The sequence below is a fragment of the Neofelis nebulosa genome, chromosome 3 (genome assembly GCF_028018385.1).
Source record: "Neofelis nebulosa isolate mNeoNeb1 chromosome 3, mNeoNeb1.pri, whole genome shotgun sequence".
In the NCBI taxonomy this organism is placed as follows: domain Eukaryota; kingdom Metazoa; phylum Chordata; class Mammalia; order Carnivora; family Felidae; genus Neofelis; species Neofelis nebulosa.
In genome coordinates, this window is record NC_080784.1 from 19,361,030 (window position 1) to 19,385,744 (window position 24,715).

At 36.5% G+C, this 24,715-nt stretch overlaps 1 pseudogene; it reads left to right on the forward strand.

Moving 5' to 3' along the window:
* Nucleotides 1-11,444: 11,444 nt before the first annotated feature.
* Nucleotides 11,445-11,536, forward strand: LOC131508298 (small nucleolar RNA U3; annotated as a pseudogene).
* Nucleotides 11,537-24,715: the final 13,179 nt, after the last annotated feature.

Genomic DNA, 24,715 nt, shown 5'->3' on the forward strand with positions numbered 1-24,715 from the left:
CAGGGTTCCAGTCCCACTGGACTGTCTATATGGGCCTACTGTAAAAGGTGCTGCCTGAGGATCTGGCTCCCAGTCAGCCTGACTCTAGGTGCTGAGATCCTCCCCATTGGCACATTGACAGGCTTGGGTACATTCTCAACTCCTGGAAGCTATTAAAAATAAAATGGGCTGCTCCAACAATCACAGGGGTTTGAGAGACAACCGAGAGCTAGGGCAAGGTTGAACAGTAATGTTCATCTCTTACATGAGGCCACCACTTCCACACGGGAAGACGTGGCCATTTTATCTAATGCCTAGACCCAAGGCATTAGAAGACCCAAGCTATATAGTCCCCAAAGGAGATGACTTTCCATTTCTTAAACACAGTCAAGCCAAATGAAGAGAGAGAGAAATATGTTCCAACAGAAAGAATAAAGTAAGATCTTAGAAAGATCTCGTCTTCATGAGGATAGGCTACTAGGGACAGAAAAATGTATCAATAGTCACCTGGAAATTTCAGTCAAGCCATTTAGTGATTTTTATTTTTCTAACACCCGTAGGCTGACTGAATCCTCTCCATCTCTCTATTCCTGAATGTGTAGATGTATAGACGACGGGGTTTAGAAAAGGAGTCAAAGCTACATCAAATATGGCTAGAAATTCATCCAGATGTGTTGAAGGAGAGGGCCGGCCACACATAGAAAAAAATCAGTAGGCAAAAAATAAAATCAGGACAGTACCATGAGCTCACGACAGAGTAAAAGGAGCCTTGGCTGAACCTCCAGAGGTGGCCAAGATGAAGATGTAAAAGGATGAGCAAGAAGAAAGCAACCAAGGAAACAAACCTACGATTAGCAGTGCCTGCGAACTTCAGTTATAAGTGTCTGTGAAGGCAAGTTTGATGAGCCAACGTATGTCACAGTAAAAGCTGGTCTAATACATTAAGGGCTACAGACAGGCAAGTTTACCACAGGAGCCAATTGGCCCGATGAGTGAATGAGACCAATGGTCTAGGCAACCACTAAAATCAAAATGCACATTCACGGGTAGAGAGGCTTACATATGGCTCTATAGCTGTCAAAGGCCATGGCTATGAGCAGCACATCTTGTTGCCTTCAAAACGGCATGGCTAAAGAAGACCCAAGCTATATAGTGCCCAAAGGAGACGACTTTCCATTTCTTTTTTTTTTTTTTTTAATTTTTTTTTTCAACGTTTTTTATTTATTTTTGGGACAGAGAGAGACAGAGCATGAACGGGGGAGGGGCAGAGAGAGAGGGAGACACAGAATCGGAAACAGGCTCCAGGCTCCGAGCCATCAGCCCAGAGCCCGACGCGGGGCTCAAACTCACGGAACGCGAGATCGTGACCTGGCTGAAGTCGGACGCTTAACCGACTGCGCCACCCAGGCGCCCCAGACTTTCCATTTCTTAAAAAGATCACAAATCATCCTGGGTACTGCAATGGAGCAAGATATCAGATCAGTGATGGAGAAATTGGCTAAGAGAAAACACATGGGAAAATGTAAGTAAGGGTCAGAGGTCACAGTAACCATTATGAGGACATTTCCCATTAGATACAAAAGAGAAGGAAAAAAAAAAAGAAAAGAAAAAAGAAGCTGGATCTCCTTGGAATTGGAGAGTTTCAGGAACACAAGCTCCGACACCGCAGAGTGGTTGGCTCCATCCACTGGCTCATATGGTAGGTTCATTCTAAACCTTCGTTACCTTAAGAAAGAAAATGACACAATTTTGGAAGGAAGAAAATGAAATAATTCATATTAATACTATTACATTTTATATAATACCCTCTATGGAAAAGTATATACATTTTATAAGTCAAATATTACTGAGCATTTCACAAAAATCAAATAATCCTTTTGGATTATGTAGTTACATATGACAGTAACTGAGTTGCCAAATTGCCTTGCTAACACAGGGAATGGTGCCTAGGAAAATTTATTTAAATGACAAGTCTTTCATACCCTATATAAATTACTTTTTCTGATCACTTTTTGGGGGCAGCAGCTAACTCAAATGTAGGCGTTTAAGCAACTAGGAGTTTTGACAGTATAAAATGCCAAATAAATTTGGAACATCTGGTGCTGTCCAAGTATAATGAGCCTAAATGAGATACATCGGAAGGAAGAAATGGACAAGGAAACTGGAGAAATAGGGAGTCTGGAAATGAGTCCAATAATCTAAAAAAGGAAAAGAAGCAAAGCAAAGAGCTGCATACCAGAAGAAAGTAACATGTATATGGTTTGTGTCTTCAAACTTTCAAAGACAAGATTTGATCCTGGTTGAATACACAAAACCAGAGGAAGATATCCAATTGCCCCTGAAAGAATAATACTTGGTCATTTTTTGTTCTGAGCAAAAGTAAGAATAATTTCAAACAATTGAGAATTAAACAACAAAAACATCCCATGTTAATATTTGTGGAACACAGAGCAGTATCTAGGGGGAAATAACTTTAAATATATTAATTAATATATAAGAAAGATTCACAACAAATAAATTAAGAATTAATTTTTTAGTTATCCTGTGCTGATAGAGTAATTCCTGAAGTACAATTCCTACAAAAAAAAAAAAAAAAGGATAAATGCTTCATTATTTTTCTTTATTTACTAGACAATAGAATAAATATTGATTAAATAATACTTCTCATCTCAGGATGGTAGGATTATGAATGAATTTTTATTTCATGTATACCTTTATTTATGAGATATTTTTAAATGAAAAATGTCTAACCTTAAAATCATGTAAAAAAAAAGCATTCCTTTTGAAAAAGCAATCAGGCAATAAAGATATCTTTGCAACTCAGTAAAATTCCTCTCCTCTTCTGAAGTATTAAAACTTCTGTATATACATTAAAAAAAATTTAAGACTTCTCATGAAATCTGAAACTGAGGTCGTTCCTGGAGGTTTTTTATGAAAGAATCTCCTACTAAAGTTAAGACCTCTGTTTTATGTCATTTTCAAAAAGATAGCCCCTCTTGTGTGGGGGCATTGGGTCAATATTCACTCAGAGGAATGAACAGCACTTCCTGAATCACCATTGCCTTTTTCTACAGAACCTGGATTTTCCCCTAGAGATTTCCTATCCACACACGCAACACTGACAATACTCAGAGGTTATAAAACCTGACAAATCACAGCTTGAGGTGAAAAAGCTTTAGGACTGAAAAATATCAAGAGGAATTAGAAATGAAAGATGAATGCAATTATATTCATTTTATAGCTAAATTATAATTGGAAAAAAACAAATAGTAATATGTTTTAAAATCTGGGGCGCCTGGGTGGCGCAGTCGGTTAAGCGTCCGACTTCAGCCAGGTCACGATCTCGCGGTCCGTGAGTTCGAGCCCCGCGTCGGGCTCTGGGCTGCTGGCTCGGAGCCTGGAGCCTGTTTCCGATTCTGTGTCTCCCTCTCTCTCTGCCCCTCCCCCGTTCATGCTCTGTCTCTCTCTGTCCCAAAAATAAATAAAAAAAAAAAACGTTGAAAAAAAAAAAAATTTGAAGACTGATTATAACTATTAGCAGTATCATAATATTGACCTGTGTTACATTAAGAATATCCTTTTTCAATGAGATGTTAAATTTAATAAGCTAATGAAGGAATGACTTTTCAGAAAAGGTAATAGGGGAGTTTTTCATTTTCAATTTCAAACCTGTGCTTCACTTTCTAGAATGCTTTTATTTAGAGGACAGAGGTGTTAGGAAAATTGTTGGTATGAGTTATTTTCCTTTCCCAGACAGGACTGACAAAACTAACATAGTCCAGCTTCTGGAAGAACAACAAAGTTCATTCTATATCATCTTATAAAGTTTGTATAAGTAATTTAGCTAATAGTACATATGAAAATGTTTCTCATTGTCAAAATAATTTGATTTTAGAGAAGTATATGGGAACCAGCTAGGTCCTCATTTTTCCCCCAACTTTTTATTTTGAAAATGTTCAAATCTACAGGAAAGTAACCAGAACAATCCAGTGAATACCATCTCTATGGGCTGAATTGCATCCCTCCAAAATTTATGTATTGGAGACTTAACCCCTAGTACATCAGAATGTGGTTGTTTTTGAAGATAGAGTTTTAATTAGTGGGAGGGTAGAAAAAATAAGATAAAAACAGAGAGAGAGCAAACCATAAGAGACTCTTAAATACAGAGAACAAACTGAGGGTTGATGGCGGCGGGGGGGGGGGGGAGATAGGTGATGGGCATTAAGGAGGGCACTTGTTGGGAAGAGCACTGGGTGTTATATGTAAGTGATGAATCACTGGGTTATACTCCTGAAGGCAAGACTAGGAAATACTGTATTTTAGCTAACTTGAGAATTAATTAATTAATTAATTAATTAATGAGCAAGTTAAGAGAAGGCCATTGGGATGGGCCCTAATCCAATCTGACTGGTATCTTTATAAGAGGCAATTTGGACCCACAAAGACACCAAAGGTGTAAATGCACAGAAGGTCAACCATGGGAAGAGGCAGAAAGGAGGCAGCCATCTACAAGCCAAAAAGAGAGGCCTCAGATGAAACTCACCCTGCTGACACCTTGATCTTGCACTTCAGCCTCCAGAACTGTGAGAAAATAGATCCTTGTTGTTTAAGCCATCCACTCTGTGGTTTTTTATTATGGCAGCTCTAGTGAACTCCTTATTTACTTTTCATAGAGAGCTAATCGTTAATATCTTGCTACATTTGCATACTGTCTGTCTGTCTCTCTCTCTCCACACACACACACACACACACACACACACACAATTTATATATATATATATATATATATATATATATATATATATATATAAGAGTCTTTTTATATATATATAAAAGAGTCTTTCATGGTTTGCTCTCTGTTTTTATCTTATTTTTTCCACCCTCCCACTAATTAAAACTCTATCTTCAAAAACAACCACATTCTGATGTACTAGGGGTTAAGTCTCCAATACATAAATTTTGGAGGGATGCAATTCAGCCCATAGAGATGGTATATATATATATATATATATATATATATATATATATATACACACACACACACACACACATATATATAACCACATGTTTGGCAGAGCCAGAGGAAGGGATGAACCATTTGAGTATTAATCACAGGCATCATGATACTTTTCTCTAAATACATCAGCGGGCACTTCCCAAGGATTATTATATTTTCTCATATAACCACATCACAGATTTCACATTCCGGAAATATAGATGTGGGGCACCTGGGTAGCTCAGTCAGTTAAGCGTCCAGCTCTTGAATTCGGCTCAGGTCATGATCTCACGGTTTGTGAGTTCAAGCCCCACATCAGGCTCTATGGTAACGGGTGCTGAGGCTGCTTGGGATTCTCTCTCTCCCTCTCTCTGCCCCTTCCCTGCTTGAGTACATGTGCATGCACGCGCTCTCTCTCTCTCAAAAATAAACTTGAAAAATATTTTAAAAAGGAAATATAAATGTAACGTAACATATTTATTAAATATACTGTTATATTTAAATATTCCCATTTGCCCTAACATAGCTAGGTTTTTTTGTTGTTTTCTCTAACCCAAAATTTAATCAAAGCACACACATTACATGTAGTTGCCCCATCTCTTTAATCTAGGATTGTTAGTTTGTTTTTTGGGGGGAGGTGTTTTTTTGTTTTTTAGGTCTTTTATGACCTCAGTCTTTTAAAAGAGCAGTTGTTTTGGAAAATACCTCTCAGTTTGAGTTTGTCTGATGGTTTCTTCATAATTAGATTCAGGATAAACATTTCAGGCAGGAATACCACTCATGTGATATGTCCTTCTCAATTTGTCACATGAGGGAAGCTTATATCAGTTTGTCCTATTTTTGAGGATGTTAAATTTGACTATTTGGTTAAAATTATGTCTTCCAAATTTCATCATTGAGAAATATTCTTTTATCTTTGTAAATGATAAGCTCTCTTTTGTCTGATAATTTGACACTAGGTGACTATCATGTTCCCCAGTAATCTTTCACTCGTAGGTTTTAGCTCATTGATGGTTGTTGTCAGAATAAATTATTATGATGGTGGTTATAATATGATGATTAAACACTCTGGTTTCTCTTCAAATTGTATGATTATTGAAATATATATCATTAGCTGGAATTTTTCTTCAAAAAAGGACTCTTTTTCCCTCTTTCCCTTTAATTTTTTTTTTCCTGCCAGAGGGGAGTCATGAATTTTTTACTTTATTTTATTTATTTTTTAAATTGAAGTATAATTAACATACAAGTTATATTAGTTTCAGGTGTACAACATATTGATCCAACAATTCTATCCATGACTCAGTGCTCACCATGACAAATGTAGCCACCATCTGTCACATAACAACATTATCACAGTATTACTGACTACACTCCCTATGCTGTATTTTCAACTCCGTGACTTACTTATTTTGTAACTAGAAGTTTGTATATCTTAATTCCCTTGACTTGAATTTATTTTATTCACTTTTTCTGATATATTTCTGTCATTATTCATTTGGATGTTCAAATCGTCCCAAATTTCACAAGCAAGAGTGTTTTCAAGTTGACCCCTCCTAGCTCCTTGGTTTTTGAGCATGACTTTGTTTTCTGGCATAAGAAGATGTTTGTTTAAACCAAAACACAGTAAAAGACAAGCTTTCCCATTTTGTTGTTAAGTCGCTGAGGGTATATTTTAATCTAGAAGAGTTCCCTTCTCTTTATTCTAAAATCATATTGACATATTGAAGAACCTGATCTAGTTGCTATAGTTTTCCACCTTCTAGACTTTGTCTAATTGTTTCCTCGTGATATCATTCAACTTTCTTTATCACGTGTATTTCTATAATGTGAGCAAGAGATGGAAAGATTTCATTAGCTACAGGGTAAATATTTTTGGCAAGTGCATTTTATAAGTCTTACTATACTTTATATTATATCACATTAGGAGCCATATAATATTTAGTTGCCCTACTATTAAATTTAATAGACACCCTATTATTAAATTGAGATGTAATGTCATCATCTGTGTGTATAATAAAATGTTTTTACCACATTCACAAAACTCATGTTTTATTTTTTATTCAAATAAGAGATTATTACCTAATGATTGTAAATGAGATTTTATTGATTCCAATAAATGTAGTTAATAGCTTCTTGAGGCTATATCTTTAAATATCAGAAAATTGCAAGTAGAGTAAAATATCAACACATTTCAAAACTTAGATTCTAAAATTGGCATTTTCCTTTGTGGCCTCACCAATTCTACAACTAGAGATATTCTACAGTCACTTGTCAAGTTCATAAATATGATATAGAAGGATATTCAAAACAGGAATATTTATAGTCACAAAAATGTAAAAACAACCAAGGATTCATTCTCAGGCACCTGGGTGACTCATTCGGCTGAGTGGCCGATTCTTGATTTCAGCTCAGGTTGTGACTTTTTGTCAGTCTCTGTGCTGAATGTGGAGCCAGTTTGGGATTCTCTCAATCTCTTTCTCTCTCTCTCTCTCTCTCTCTCTCTCTCTCTCTCTCTCTCTCTCTCCCCCTCTCTCTCTCCCTCTGCCTCTCTCTCCTGCCCATGTTCTCTCTCTAAAATAAAATAAAATTAAAATTAAATAAATAAAACAATAAAATAAAAAAATATATATATAAATATATACCTTTTTTTAAAAAAGAGAGGATTTGCTCAATTTACTGTGGAACATTTAAAATATAAATACTATGCAGGCATTAAAGTCCATTAAGTAGATCTCTTCCTATGCATACAGAATCCTGGGCAAGATTTATTTAGAAAAGAAAGCAAGTTTCAGAACCCTTTATATAGTGTAATTCCATTTATGTTAAAAAAGTTTTTAAATAACTCATTAAATAATTAGAGAATATTTGAAAACATACAATGAACTTTTACCTAACAAGAAAATGTTAGGTAATAACTTTGATAAGGTTAAATGAGGATTTCTTTTTTAAAAATATCTGTTTTAGGGTGCCTGGGTGACTCAGTGGTTTAAGTGTCCAAATTCGGCTCAGGTCATGATCTCACAGTTCATGGGTTGGAACCCTGTGTCGGGCTCTGCACTGACAGCTCAGAGCCTAGAGCCTGCTTTGGATTCTGTGTCTCCCTCTCTCTCTGCCCCTCTGCCTCTCGCGATCTGTATCTCTCTCTCTCAAAAATAAATCAACATTACAATGAATAAATAAAAATATCCATTTTAGGGGCATCTGGGTGGTTCAGTTAAACATTGGACTTCGGCTCAAGTCATGATCTTATGGTTCATGATTTCAAGCCCCCATATAGAGCTCCACATTAGCAATGTGGAGCCTGCTTGGGATTCTCGCTCTCTCCTCGCTCTCTGCCCCTCCCCCTCTTGTGCTTTCTCTCTCTCAAAATTCATTTAAAAACTTTAAAAATAAATAAAACTAAAACTATCCATTTTGAATAAAGATTTATTCAGGTTGACTTACTTCTGACTCTTTAAATTTTTCTGGATTACTTTTCAAGTATATATTGCATCAAGTCTCTATATCTAACACTCCTCAAATTTGTAAGAATAAAAGACTGTCTTTTGTAGAAGTCAATACTCTTTATTCAGTATAAGAAAAGCAAACAAGTTGTGTTGAGTTTCTATGTGAGCAGGCCAACCTTAGGGCACTCTCTGGCTAGTCTATCTAACCACAAATATGACTTCAAAGCTGAAGATTGACCAAAGATCCCTGATCTTGTTACAGAAAAACTGAAGCCAGAAGAAATCAGAATTTATAGATGTGAAAACCCGGATTTCACAAAAATAAAAATCACAATAATAACAACCAGAGCAAATACTGGGAAACAATTCTCTTGATAAATAGGAGAGTAAATAAGCAGACCACCATAACCAAATGATTGTACTTCCTTAGATTTGAATTGAATGACCACCGCCAGCAACAACAACAAAATTAGTTAAATTAGTAGCATACCTCTAGCTAAAGGAAGGTTCTGATTTCAAACAAACAAACAAACGAACAAACAAACAGAACCATTATCTACAGAAAGGATATATATACACAGAGAGAGAGAGACTGACAATTCTGATTTCAAGAGAATACGCTTTCCAGTTTGTACATTCTTGTAAATGACATGTTCTGCTAGCCTGCTGGAACTACTAGCTCTTTATATTTCCCAGCAATGGTCTGTCCCTTTCTCTTTGGGAAGCACTTAATGAGCCCTGTACTCCTGGAAGTGAAAAGAGAGCACACAAGGGCTCTGGTTCTGCTGACAGAGTCATTTCCACTGCTCCTGATGGTTTTTGGGTTTCACAATGTATTCACTTCACCTTTAATTACAGAAAGTGAGACTAGTTTCTTTGTTTCCCTTTGATTTTGGTCATCTTCTCCAAATTAACTTGAGGCTCTGTCTCTCAAATAGGAAGTTAACATTCATTCAAGTCAAGAACGTGGGAGTAAGCTTTTTTTTTTCTCTCCTTACAGATATTCTTGAGCTATTCAGCAAAACCTGTACCCACATTCAAAACCTGTAGATTTAATTATATGGTTAAAAAAAAATTAACAGCTAAGTAATCACTGGTCACCTTCAGATATGGCTAACAAAGCCATCTTTCTTGCTCATAGATGTGATCCTTCAAACTAGCAATGGACAAAACTGAACCCTCCTTTTATATCAGATCAATTGCACAGACAGCCAATGCCCCCAAGCTTTCCAGGAACTGTAATGTTCAAGGACACTGTAATGACTCAGGCCACCTCCTGGCACTTCCCCAAAGAAATTTTGCTAAGCATCTCTCCTCTCAGATTTCAGGACACAACTGGAAAGTCACCTAACAAACATTCCCTCCATCCATATTCATGTAAGTTTTCTGTGGTCTAATTTAATAGAATTCATCTCCCTATTCAATCTAATTTTAACACAAAAACAAATACATTTCTACTTCAAGTAAAGGAAGGATAATATGCCTATGCTTTGCTTATCTCCGTGGGCTATTGCATTGTATTCTATCATAAGGAAACTAGTCTTTTGGGGAATACATAGAAATTATAATGGAGCAATTAGACAGCTCAATAAAATAGAAAGGAATTTAATTCAATCAACAGAACAAGGAGAATAATCACATTAAATACAGTACTAGTGCATAGTGTGTGGAATATTATCCCAGTAATTACAAGCCTCTTGATACACCACAAAGCACATTCAAGTTAAGATACTTTAGCTCAGCTAACTGATCTGCAAGAAATGTATGAAACAAACATTCCTTAGGTCATTCATTTCTATTTTAACCTCATAAAAATCTATATTTCTACTTTACTTTCTTTCTGTCTTCCCCGGTAGCTCACTGTGTAACTTCTAATAAAATGCCTCCTATTCTCAGAACCCTTCCAAAATGTGCCTTTCTAAAGCAAATATCTCAGATGGCACAACTAGTGACTGATTTTCCTTTTATCTATCCCCTCTTCACCCTGCACAATGACCCCATTAACTGTATTTATCCTTACAAAACTCACCTCCCTGGTTGCTTTGTCTCTCAAGTCCTTGTTTTCTCCCTAATCCATTTGTTGCTGTTCTGTCTTCTTTGGCTTCTCTTGTAAGTTTTATCCCAAAAGGAGCATCTTCTTCCTGTGGGCCTGACCTTGGTCATCACATAGTCACCTTGTGGGTGAGTGAAACACCAACCAAATTTCAAACTCCAACCCATCTGCTTTCCCCCATCCTTGATTCTCATTCTCAGCTATTTCTAATTATAAATCTTAAAATCATCTGGAACTGAACATACCCCAAATGGAGCTCCACATTTGATTCTCCCTCTCATTCTAGCACATTCTACCACAGAGTCAAGAAGACCCAAAATCTTTATGATCATGATTGAGATCTCGCTCTTGAAACCTCTACACCCAAAGGTTGGATGACTCTATTCGGGTTATCTCTCTTTGCTCCTGCTTCATCTACACTATCTCCTTTGTTCGCCTGGGTTCATAAAACCTGTTGAGAACTCTACTATGATAATTTTTAAATTAATCCATCAAATTTAAGATTTTTATTCTTAAATTTCTAAATCTACTATCCATACTCTAGCATTTTTATTTGAGCCCTAACTTCTTGACTTAACTCTAAGGTTTGGCTCTCTAATTATTTTTTAATTAACAATAAAAATAATTTCAAATATGCAGTCTTATTTGCATTTAAAATTGATGTGAGGGGCGCCTGGGTAGCTTAGTTGGTTAAGAGTCTGACTTCGGCTCAGGTCATGATCTCACGGTTCAAGGGTTTGAGCCCTGCATCGGGCTCTGTGCTGACAGCTTGGAGCCTGGAGCCTGCTTCAGATTGGATTCTGTGTCTCCCTCTCTCTCTGCCCCTCCCCCGCTCACGCTCTGTCTCTCTGTGTCTCTCAAAAATAAGTAAACATTTTAAAAATTTTAATTAAAATTGATGTGAAAAAAACAATTTTTTAATGCTTGTATTTTATTATAAAAACAAAAACAGTTTTAGATTTGAAAAAGAAAGAGTATACTTTTGGGAATCATTTCTATAGTTTGTTACTAGATTTGAAAAAGAGCAAGGGCTGAAACAACTATTTTATTTATGTACATAGATGAAATAAAAAATAAGTGCTATTTATTTTAGCCAATTGATCATATTTGTCCTATGAGCTTTGAAGGTTTTTATAATATCTTTATGTACAATGTAAACTCCACAAAAGTAAGTGCTTTATCTCCAGCAACTACCTACGTGCCAGGCATTTAGTAGACACTCAATAAATATTTGCTTCCTCAATAATTATAAATTTGAACAGCTATGAGTGGAATTAAAGTGTACAATAATTTTCCCTTCTATTTCTCCATGTACTTAGTTTCTATTACCACTTTGGCAATTTCTTTTGTATTTGATTGGAAGTATTATAAGCCCAACTAAGTATGTGTCCATTTATGTAGATAGGCAGATATATGCGTGTTTGTGTTTGTGTGTGTGTGTGTGTGTGTGTACACACTGTAACCATCCTTTTTCTTGTCTCAAATGGGAACGATCTATACACATTTCCCTTATCTCATCTTTTGTATTTAAATGTTTTGGTGGTCATTCATATTAATTTTTGGAAAACTCTCTTCTTTATAAAGATGACATAGTATTCCTAGAATTAACACATACTCAATTTATTTGGCCAGCCTGTTATTGGGGGCATTTAGACTACCAGGGTTTTGCGATTTTTAAACAATGTTGCAATAAATATTCTTGCATGGATATCATTACTCATATGTGTGAGTATCTGGAGGATAAAGTCTTAGAATTGGAATTTCTGGATCAGAGTAAATGCATTTAAAATGCTAATCATCTGTGTGTGTACCTGGGTGGCTCTGTCAGTTAAGTGTCCAACTCTTGATTTTGGCTCAGGGCTTGTTCCCATGCTTTCGTGGATTCAAGCCCTGCATCAGGCTCTGTGCTGACAGTGCAGAGCTTGCTTGGGAGTCTCTCTCTCCCTCTCTCTTCCCCTCCCCTGCTTGCTCTCTCTCTCAATCTCTCTCTCTCTCTCTCTCAAAATAAATAAACATTTTTAAAAAATAAAAAGGGGCGGCTGGGTGGCTCAGTTAGTTACGTGTCCTACTTCAGCTCAGATCATAATCTCATGGTTCATGGGTTCAGGCCCTGCATGGGGCTCTTTGCTGTCAGCACAGAGCCTGCTTCAGATCCTCTATCCCTACCTCTCTCTACCCCTCCCCAATTCATGTTCTGTCTCTGTCTCTCAAAAATAAATAAATGTTTTAAAAAATTATTTAAAAATAAAAATAAATAAATAATATCCTAATTTTTATTGGCAAATTTCCTTCTGTAGACATACCAATTTATACTTCCAACAAAGTATAAGAGCACCGTTTTCCTTCATAGTGGCCAAAACAAGACCATGATTTTTTTTTTGTTTCTTTTCTTCTTTTCATGTTTTCATCATTTGAGTATTTCTTTTTTTTTTTTAAAGATTTTTTAAGTGTTTTTTATTTATTTTGAGAGAGACAGAGAGAGGGATTGAGAGAGAGTGAGTGGGGGAGGGGCAGAGAGAGGGAGAGAGAATCCCAAGTAGGCTCTGCACCATCAGCTCAGAACCCAATGAGGGGTTCAATCTCATGAGCCCATGAGACCATGACCTGAGCTGAAATCAAGAGTTGGATGCTTAACAGACTGAGCCACCCTGAGTATTTCTTTTTTTATTTTAATTCCAGTGTAGTTACCATACAGTGTTATATTTATTTCAGATGTACAATATAGTGATTCAACAATTCTATGCGTGACTCACTGCTTGTCATGATAAGTGTGTTCTTAATGTTCGTCACCTATTTCACTTATCCCCTACCCACCTTCCCTCCAGTAACTACTAGTTTGTTCTCTATAGTTAAGAGTCTGATTTTTGGTTTCTTTCTTCTTTTATCCCTTTCTTTGTTTCGTTTATTAAATTTCACATATGAGTGAAATCATATGGTATTTGTCTTTCTCTTACTGACTTATTTCACTTAGCATTACACTCTAGATTCATCTGTGTTGTTGCAAATACCAAGATTTTGTTTCTTTTTAATGGCTGAATGATATAAATTTGTTAAGATAATTTTCTTCTTTTTCCTGATACCAGAATAAAATTATATTATGCCCAAGCTCAAAAAAGAAAAAGAAAAAAGAAATGTAAATGAAATAAATATGTCTTATTAATTATCCTCATATTTTAAAAACATTTGTATTGCCATTTCTATGAATTTCCAGGAACAGTATACACCATCAACTTATTTTCACTATTTTCTATGCTATTATAATTTCAGTCATTACCTTTTTCTCACTTTCCCACCTTCTTGGCTTTGCATTTACAATCCTCTCTTCCTGAAATGCCTTTTACCAGCATTTCCTTATACCTTAAATCAGAATCTTAATTCTGTATGCATAGAATATCTCCAGGTGGTGGTGCCCTGGAGAAACTGGTACCATATTATTTCTGGGTAGACAAACTGAGAGAACAGAAACAGAGATTAGATTTACTTGTCATTGCAACCATGTCGGTACTTTTGAGTTTTATACAAAGCATATACATAACCTATATGCCAGAAAATACAAGCATTAACACACACCTGTTAATAATTCACACCTTGTTTTTTAAGGTATAGCTTGAGTGTAATTTTGAACTGAATGTTATTTATCTTTACTACTATTAACACTCATGAAAATTAACTATATACTCATAATATATTCTTTGAATTCTGCCAACACTCTAGCACATTCCTTAATCAATGTAGGTACTCAAAAGCTGTTTAATTCATTTAGCAAACCTTTACTGAGCTGCTGTTCTGGGAAAGTATCTTGGTAATCACTGGCAACAGGATTTACAGTCACAATTCCTGCCCTTAGAGATCCCAGTTAATGATGAAGATAAACACAGAGATAAATAACTTTCATAGGTGCAATTGAGACATGCATAGAAAGAAAATAATAAACATGAAGTGATTATCTATCTCAGCAATTTCCAAAGACTGAGTCAAGTAGCCCCTTCTCATGATGATTTTAGTTGGTCACCAAAAACATTTTTTTATTAGATAATGATTCATTGCAAAAAATATATTACAAAAACTAATAATTTGTGGAGATTAATTTGGTATGAGGTTAAAACAGACAGTTAATTTTAAGAAGTCAGTCACAGTAAAGAAAAAATAAGTAAATAAGTGTTTAGAGAGAGCAAAGCTCTTGGAACACTAGTGAGGCAGAGATAAGGATAACTGATGTTTGGCAACTATTGACCAATCAGATGTCAACCAGAAACATGCTGCACTGGTAAGGATATCATAATTAAATTTGGAATATCTTCCCGTTTTTGAGGGTTTACTCTGGATCCAGGTTTATGTGCTTTAGAGTATCAATAGTCACAATATCCCAAAGACATGTATTTTCTTGAGGAAACAGAGACTAAGAGAAGTGAATTAAATGGTGCACACAAGTAAAAGTGTATTCTTTAATTTCAGTACAATTGTACCAAGTAGGTGGCTAGTATTGGAGGAGATGATAGCTAATTTTACTCATCTCATAAATCTTGGATTTGAATGGGGAAAAAAATCCTAGGTTAATAAATACCATTTATGAGAGATGCTATGAAAGGGGATTATGAGCACTTATGGCAGAACAGTTAAGGGTGGGAGGTAAGGGTAGAGAAGACTTCCTTCTGAAGGTGATGTTAAATTTGGCTCTCACGAATAAAATAGGAGTTCCTGGGCATGGCACAAAGAAAACTTCAGGGGAAGTTCCTAAGGAAGGACATGAAAGAAGTCTAGTGTGGCTGGGTATAAAGAATTCCCCACAAACAGTGATGGAAGAATGTCTGTGTTTCCACGGTCCTGCCAAGAGTAGTTGTCAAAGTTTTGGATTTTTGCCAATCTCATGGGTCAGAAATGGTATCTTAAGATAGATTTAGTTTCCACTTCCCTTATTATGAACCTCTTTGCTTTCTTTCTTTTTTTTTAGAATTTTCTTTTTTTTTTTTATTATTTTATTATTATTATTTTTTTAATTTTTATTTTTATTTTTGGGACAGAGAGAGACAGAGCATGAACGGGGGAGGGGCAGAGAGAGAGGGAGACACAGAATCGGAAACAGGCTCCAGGCTCCGAGCCATCAGCCCAGAGCCTGACGCGGGGCTCGAACTCACGGACCGCGAGATTGTGACCTGGCTGAAGTCGGACGCTTTAACCGACTGCGCCACCCAGGCGCCCAGAATTTTCTTTATTTGTTCTTATTTTGTATTTGAGAGAGAGTGCTTGAGTGGGAGAGAGGGGCAGAGAGGAGAGAGAGAGAGAGAGACAGAGAGAGAGAGAGAGAGAGAGAGAGAGAGAGAGAGAGAGAGAATCTTAAGCAGGCTCCGTGATCAGCACAGAGCCCAATATGGGGTTCAATCCCAAGACCCTGGAATCATGATCTAAGCCAAAACCAAGAGTCCAATGCTCAACCTACTGAGCCACCCAGGCGTCCCTATGAACCTCTTATTTTAAGCTTAAGAACAGTTTACATTTCTTTTCCTATACACTATTATATCATTGACATATTTTATTTTTCTATATATTTTTCTATTTTCATCTTTTGTATATGATGTGAGGTATTTATTTGTTTTCTAATTTGACACATACCTTTCAGTTTTATTATTTTAATTTGTGATGAGGAAAGTTTCAATTACATTTTAAGCCAAATAAATCTGTATTTTATGTGGTTTTGAGTTTAGTGACATATTGAGGAGTATTATGTAATCCCAGATTATAAATGTATTTTTCTGTGTCTTCTTTTGTATTTTTCTGATATCAAGTGCTTTGCTTGTTTTCAGATATTTGCTAAATGTTTGCTAAATACATGATCATTGGGATTTATTTTGGCACGAAGTGTGAGGTATGGATACAATTAGATTTTTCTTGAATTATTTCCATTGTTGACTAATCTATCTTTTCCCAATTGATTTGAACACTGCCTTTATCTAATACTTGATTCTTATAGCATTTGAGTACTTTATTGGACTTTTTTTTTTGGATGTTTATTTATTTATTTTGAGAGAGAAAGAGAGCAAGCAGGGGAGGGGGAGAGAGAGAGAGGAGAGAGAGAGAGAGAGAGACAAAATCCCAAGCAGGCTCTACATTGTCAGCACAAAGCCCAACACTGGGCTCAATCCTAAGAACCATGAGATCATGACTTGAGCTGAAATCAAGAATGGGACACCCAGCTCACTGAGCCACCCAGTCACCCCTACTGGACTCTATTCTATTGTATTGATGAGACTATATATTCATCCAGTAGTGATGTCATGATTTAATTACTATTGTTTAATTGTTTTATTATCTTTTTTTTTTTTTTTTGAGAGAGAGAGAGTGCCAACATGAGAGACGGGGGACAGAGAAAATGTTAAGCAAGCTCTATGCCTTGCACAGAGCCCAATGCAGGACTCGATCCCACAACACTGGGATCATGACCTACGGCAAAATTAAGAGTCCTAAGCTTAATTGAGCCACCCAGGCACCCCAGGAAGATATATTTGGGTTTTTTTTAATTATTTATTTTGAGAGAGAGAGAACACACACGTGCCAGTGCATGTGCAGGGGAGGGGCAGAGAACGAGAGGATTCCAAGCAGGCTCTGTCAGTGCAGTGCTCAATCCCATGAACTGTGAGATCATGACCTGATCCGAAATGAAGAGTTGGATGCTTAACTGACTGAGCCATTGAGTCACCCTGAAGGAAAATATCTTTGTAATAAATGTTTTGATATACTAAATGATCAGTGTTCTGAAGATTAAATGAGATGATCCATGTAAATTGTTTAGCCCAGAATTCACAATACATATAAACCTAGAAGTTTTTCTGGAAGTTGCTTTTATCTTTTCCATCTATCTATCCAGCTCCTGTCTAACAGTCACATAATGTTTATTTATTTAGCTATTTCCCCTTATTAACATTTCCCCCTCTTATAACTATGTTATAACATTTGTTAGAATGTTACATGGGGTAAGTCCCAGAAGTGGATTTGCTCTATCTGAACCAATGCATTTAAATAGATTTTTTCAGGTTACCCTACAAAGAGATTGTACTCAAATACATTATCTCCAAGTAATTATCGGTCTCTGTTTCCTATAACCTCGGCAAGAAAGTGTTATAAATATTTGTACATGTAAAAAAAAAAATCATTGTCTTCTTAATGCCTGAATTTGTATTCCATGCATTATTAGTGAGGGTAAATGTATATCTATTGTCTACTTTAACTCTGCCATTGTAAAATACATTTTCATGCTTGTTTGTTTTTTTAACTTATTTTTCTTTTGGATTCTTTGTCTTTTCTTTATTGATTTGTTGGAGCTCTTTATATTAAGACTATTAATACTTTGTCATATGTGTTGCAGAACATTTTCCCTAGTTTGCCATTTGTCTTTATGTAGTTTTAAATATCTTTATGTAGTTTTAAATATTTTAACCTTTGTTTTATGGTATTCAGGATTTATGGCATGCTTGGAAAAGCCTTTCCTATTCCAAAATTATAAAGCTACATTTTTCTGTAGTCTTTCACACTCTTGGATTACTATGTTTGCATTTGTGTCTTTAATCCATCTGGAATTTATTGTTGAGTTTGAGGTAAGGCTATCACATTGTATTCCTAACTGCAGAGCCAAATGTTTCAAACTATTTACTGGATAATTTATTGTTTATATCCAGCTGGGAGTTCCCATCTCATTATTATTATTTTTTGGATACTATTTATTGGCTCTTTTCACACATTTGTTATTCCACATACACTTTAGAACCATTTGCTGTGTTTCAAGAACATTCTGAAGGGACTGTATTTGAAATCATTTTAGAAATTAGGTGATAATTGCCATTCGTATGACATGAAGTGTTCCAGTTTAAAGCACAGTGTGTCTTCCCACTTTTAAGGTCTTTACATAAACTTTATCATGAACTTCTCCATAAATCTTTCATTTCTTATTAGTTCCTATATATTGAATCATTTTGAGGGTTTTATTTTCTTTCAATGAGATTATTCTTGCTTTCCCTTATTTTAGTTATTGATAAAGTTATCTCTGCAAAATACTATGAATGTGTGCGCGCACACACACACACACACACATGTCATGAGATTAATAATAAAGCACCAAGATGAGAGATGTATATGAACCTTTGGGTGCATCATTCTAATTGTACATGTTTCATGAGTCTATGGGTCAAGAATTACACTATCAGATATATACCTAAGTGAAATCAATTCATGTGTCCACCAAAAAATGTGTATACGAACATTTATAGCAGTTTTGTTCACAATAGGTAAAAAGTGGAAACAATCCAAATGTCTGCCAATAGGAGAGTAGATAAGTTGTGATTTGTTTATACTATGGGGTACTACACAGCAATACCAACAATAATAAAATAACTGCTGATACAAGAAACAGCATGGAAAATCTCATGACCACCAATACTATGTCATTCTATTTATGTGAAGTTCAGTTACTGGTAAAACTAATCCTGTAGTAGAAGTCAGGATACTGGTTGGGGTGTCTCGGTGGCTCAGTCAGTTAAGCCTCCGACTTCAGCTCAGATTATGATCTCAGCTCTGTGAGTTCGAGCCCCATGAGGCTCTGTGCTGACAGCTCAGAGCCTGGAACTTTCTTCAGATTCTCTGTCTCCTTCTCTTTGCCCCTCCCCAGCTCACACTCTGTCTTTCTCTCTCTCTCAAAAATAAATAAACATTAAAAAAAAAAAAAAAAGAAGTCAGGATAGTGGTTACTTTGGGGAAGGTTAGGTATTGTCTGGGCAGGTGTACTGGATGATACTGAGGTATGATGGAAATCTTTTGAATCTAAACTTAAGTGGTAGCATCAGTAGTCCACAAATGTGTACAAGATAAATTGATTTATACACTTAAGATTTGTTCAGTTTACTCAACTAAAGTTTATCCACTTTTTTAAAAGTAAGCTTCCTAATAGGCTTGTGCATATCTAGTCAGTGAAATAAAAATGATATTGAAAAACAAACAGGGGCATCTGGGTGGCTCAGTCGGTTAAGCGTCCAACTTCAGCTCAGGTCATGATCTCTGGTTGGTGAGTTCGAGCCCCACAATGGGCTCTCAGCTGACAGCTCAGTGCCTGGAGCCTGCTTCCGATACTGTGTCTCCCTCTCTCTCTGCCCCTCCTCTCCTTGCACTCTCTCTCTCTCTCTCTCAAAAATAAATAATAAACGTTAAAAAATTAGAAAAAAAAAAGAAAAACAAATAAAATAAGAGAATCGTTGTCTCAAAAATCCACTTGTGACCATAAGACTCATTCTAAGCACCAACACTTTGTTCTGCTTTATCCAGAGAGCCCCCAATATTCAATGCAGCATGCCCCTGGAGGATCTTTCCTCCTACACCTGCTGCTCCTTATGTGTCCTATATTTCTCTTCATGACATTTCTATCTCCCAGTCTCCCAAGTTAAAAGTTATGGCATCATGTTTTACACCCTATAATAACTGAACATCATCTCATATAAATCTCTTTTCCCCTTTTTACTAACACTATCTTCAAATGGAGTACAAAAATGCCTTTGGATGGGATCTTGCCCACACAATCCCTGATTCCAGTGTATTTTGCAAAATGCTCTCAGCTTAATTTTCTAGAACAGTACTTTCTGCTATGATGGATATAGTCTATAGCTGCACTGTCTTAATGGGTTAGCCACCAACCACAAGCACTGGGCACTTGAAATGTGGCCAGTTTGGCTGAAAAACTACATTTTAAATTTCATTTTAAGTAATTTAAATTTAAATAGCCACATGTGGCTAGTGTATCGTGTGTTGAATAGCACAGCTGTAGAGATACAGCCCCACAAATGGGATTCAATTGTACATATTCACTGATTGTAGTTCCTGCACCAATGTCAGTTCAGTTCTTGTTCTTCATAACGAACAAGTTGGGATGCCCGGGTGGCTCAGTTGCATGAACGTCTGACTCTTGATTTCTGCTCATCTCAAGATCTTGCAGTTAGTGAGATTGAGCCCCACATCTGGCTCTGTGCTGATAGCACAGAGCCTGCTTGGGATTCTTTCTCTCTCTCTCTGCCCCTGCCCTGCTCTCTCTCTCTCTCAAAATAAATAAATAAACTTCAAACACACAAACAAACAAACAAGTAATTTAGCATAATGTACTTCTCCAGGCTGGATTTGATCTATTAACATGGCTCAAGTAATCGAAGAGGAACACTTTTTAATGCTAAAGCTTTTCTTACCATTGTCCATAAATACTAGATTATTTTTAAGTGGTTTGACTCTGTTCTGCAGGTATGCCAAAAGGTTTCCATTCTCTACTTATCAACCTCATTTGAAAAGCATCTTATTGGAGTCTCCATCCCACATAATAAAACTATGTGTGGCTGAAGCCAGGTGGTATTGTCTATTATATGTACAGATAACCAAAAATTATAAACAACTTAATTGGATCCAGTCAAAACTTGGGTAATTCATTTACAGTAAACCAATAGGATATAACCATATAGATATTAAAATGATTTAGATTTGTACTGACACAGAATGATATTTATATCAAACTATAATATAAAATCAGCAGGATATAAAATACTAAACATCCCAATCCTAATTTATTTTTAATATAAAAATATGTATACATTCACAGAGGAATAAATTGAAAGGAAATACATTAAAATGTTAACAGCAGTGGTTTATCTCCAGGTGGTAGAATTTTTTGTAGTCAATCAAAATTTTCTATGTTAATTGGTATTAATGCTCTTTAAAAATGAAAACAGCATATTCAAGTCCAGCAGTGTATTTCCACACGAGATTTAATTTCTGAGTTTTCTTCATAATCCATGCATAGCTACAATAGTAGGCAAAATGGAAATCCCAAGGTTAGCTTTGTTAATTCTTCAACAATGGACATCTACTGATGGAGATTCTGAAAAGGGAAAATTTAAGACTCCATATATGGCCCCAGACAACGTCAAGTATAGTTCTATAATGGGAGCAGCATTGTAAGAAATACTTACCAATTCCAAAATTTGGAAATCTATTCAAAGATTCTAAATGAAAAGAGGAAAAGAAAACTAATCCTTAAAAAGGGGATTTGGGGTGCCTGGTGGCTTGGTTGGTTAAGCATCTGACTCTTGATTTCAGCTCAGGTCATGATTTCATGAACTGTGAGAAAGAGCCCCGTGTCAGGCTCTGCACTGACAGCCACAGCCTACTTGGGATTCTCTCTCTCTCTCTCTCTCTCTACCTCTCCCTCTCTCTCTCAAGCAAATAAACACTAAAAAATTGGATTGAAAAATAATATCTAGTGGAGAGGATTTTTCTAAACATAGCACATAACCCAGATACTATAGAAGATTCACCTGCATGGTAAAAACTACAAAAAGCAACATCAAAACAAACAACTATTGGGAAAAGTCTGCACCTAATATCACACAGGGGAAACTTTCTTAATACATAGATGCTTTGTATAAATCCAGAAATCAGAAACCAAAAATACATATGAGATATAAATGCAAAATTCAAAATAGTCATTGGGGCCCCTGGGTGGCTCAGGCAGTTAAGTGTCTGACTTCAGCTCAGGTCATGATCTCACGGTTTGTGAGTTCGAGCCCCATGTCAGGCTCTGTGCTGACAGCTCAGAAACTGGAGCCTGCTCCTGATTCTGTCTCTCTCTCTCTCTCTCTCTCTCTCTCTGCCCTCCCCTGCTCACTCACTCTTTCTCTCTCTCTCTCTCTCTCAAAACTAAATCAACATAAAAAAATTTTTTTCAAAAAAAATAGTCATTATTTTTGGGAGGGAGGAAAAGAGAAACAATCTGGGAGGAGCCCATAGAAAGCTTCTAAGATACTAGTAATCTGCTTTTTTCTTTCAACTAGGTGATGGGTTCACAGTGCTTTTGTTACTCTTTAGTAACTCTGTCTGTGTGTGTGTGTGTGTGTGTGTGTGTGTATAGTCTACTTATCTACACACATATATATTCTGTATGTACATTTCCAAAAAAATGCATTAAACAAGGTTTGATTACACTACAGGTCAGAATAAAGGGAGAGACACAATTGTGAGTGAAAATGTATGTTGGCATCTCTGTGAAGAACTAGGACATACATAAAAATGATAAGGCACATACTTTTTGACCCAATATTTCTACTCTCAGGAAATTCACTCCAAATATATATACTTGAACATGTATTAGACGAAACTATACTATATGAGTCTGTTTATTGTAACATCATGAGTTGCGGTAAAAATGTGAAAACATTTTGGGACAGGGAGCCTAGTATATAAAACACAGTAGTGTGTTTTTAGTACATATGCAGCTGTAACAAAGAATAAAGAAAAAATAGATAGATAGATAAATAGATAGATAGATAAAAGGAATTCCATGACATATTATTTTGTGAAAAGCTATGTGGACAAGTATGCTATATTTAGTTTATTAAAAAGAAATACATACATACTTGTATCTTTACAGACTCTCTGGAAAGAGATACTTGGTTGGATAGAAGGGCAAATGTAGGGAAGTGTGAGTATTATCTATATAAAGACTACATTGGGGCGCCTGGGTGGCGCAGTCGGTTAAGCGTCCGACTTCAGCCAGGTCACGATCTCGCGGTCCGTGAGTTCGAGCCCCGCGTCGGGCTCTGGGCTGATGGCTCAGAGCCTGGAGCCTGTTTCCGATTCTGTGTCTCCCTCTCTCTCTGCCCCTCCCCCGTTCATGCTCTGTCTCTGTCTGTCCCAAAAATAAATTAAAAAACATTAAAAAAAAAAAAAAAAAAAAAAAAAAAAAAAGACTACATTGAAAATTTTTTCACATGGCTTTGTAATTAGTCATCAAAGCAAATTAAGTGCATTTGTAATTATATATCCTATGATTCCAGTTACACAAACTAAAACCTTAACAGAGGAAGGGGAATTGCAAGAAACATTCCATATCACATTAATTACAATTGTATTTGTGTGACAGAGCTCAGGGGCTAGTTCACATTTCTCCATTTTCTTTAAATTTTTTTTTTTAATGTTTACTTATTTTTGAGAAACTGAGAGACACAGAGCATGAGCAGGGGAGGGGCAGAGAGAGAGGGAGACACAGAACCCAAAACAGGCTCCAGACTCTGAGCTGTCAACACAGAGCCCGACGCCGGGCTCGAACCCATGAACCCTGAGATCATGACCTGACCAAAGTTGGATGTCCAACCGACTGAGCCACCCAGGCACTCCTTCTCCATTTTCATATTGACAGCTCACAGACTTAGCAACACAACCTTCCAGTGTTTCTTATAAGCTATCATAAGGAGTTGGTCCTGACAAAATGTGAAAAAAGATAACATATTAGTTCCTTCCTCTTGTGTAAGGAAAATGTTCAGTTACTCTCTCACACCATTCAATAAGGGCTGGAGTAACAGCGAATTATCAAAAAGACACCTGCTCAGCTTCACTGGAACAATTCTGTCCCGACCCTTCTCTGGGAGAGCAGAACAGATGCAAACTTCTCCGGTGAATTGCTTCCTTCTTTGCAGAGAGGGAAGAGGTGAGAAGGAAGAAGTGTTAGAACTATTCTTTCAGTCAACACCTGGAACTAGGCCAGTATCTGACACTGCCCTGCGAGAATACCATGAATGCAGCCCTCCAAGGACTACAGAAAGTTATTTGATTTTACTGAATCAAAACTAGAGTCTGAATGTGTACGTGTCTCTGAGCGGAGAGAGAGGGTGATAAAACAAATGTGGCCAAATGTGAAGGTATGTAGATGTTCATTGGAATTCTTGTCCCACTTTCCTACAGGTCAACTTTTTTTAAAAAGTTGAGGTAAAAAGGAAAGAAAAAGTCAGTTACAAAGTCTTTCCTAACGCTGAAAATGTAAGATAGAAAGTTGTCTAGTCTCAGCCAGTTTCTAATATGGGAGTGGAGGATAAGGATGTGATCGAGTGGGCAGTGTCTAAACCTTTGTTGGAGGGGTAATGCTGTAATATAAAAGATGCTCCTATTCCTTACCTTCGCCTTCCTTTTAACATATTAATATCATCATGGTCTTTAAGAACTATCACGACAACGTATAGCCTACATTAGTTATTTATTGCCATATAACAACATTTGTCATATCACAGGTCAGGAGTCGGGAAGGGCTCAGCTCGGTGTTCTGCAATGCTACAATCAAGATGTCACTCAGGGCTCAGTCATCTTTTGAAAGCTTTACTGGATAGAGATTCACTTCCAAATTCTTGTGGTTGTTGGAAGCATTAACTTCCTGGATGGCTCTTGGACTGAGAG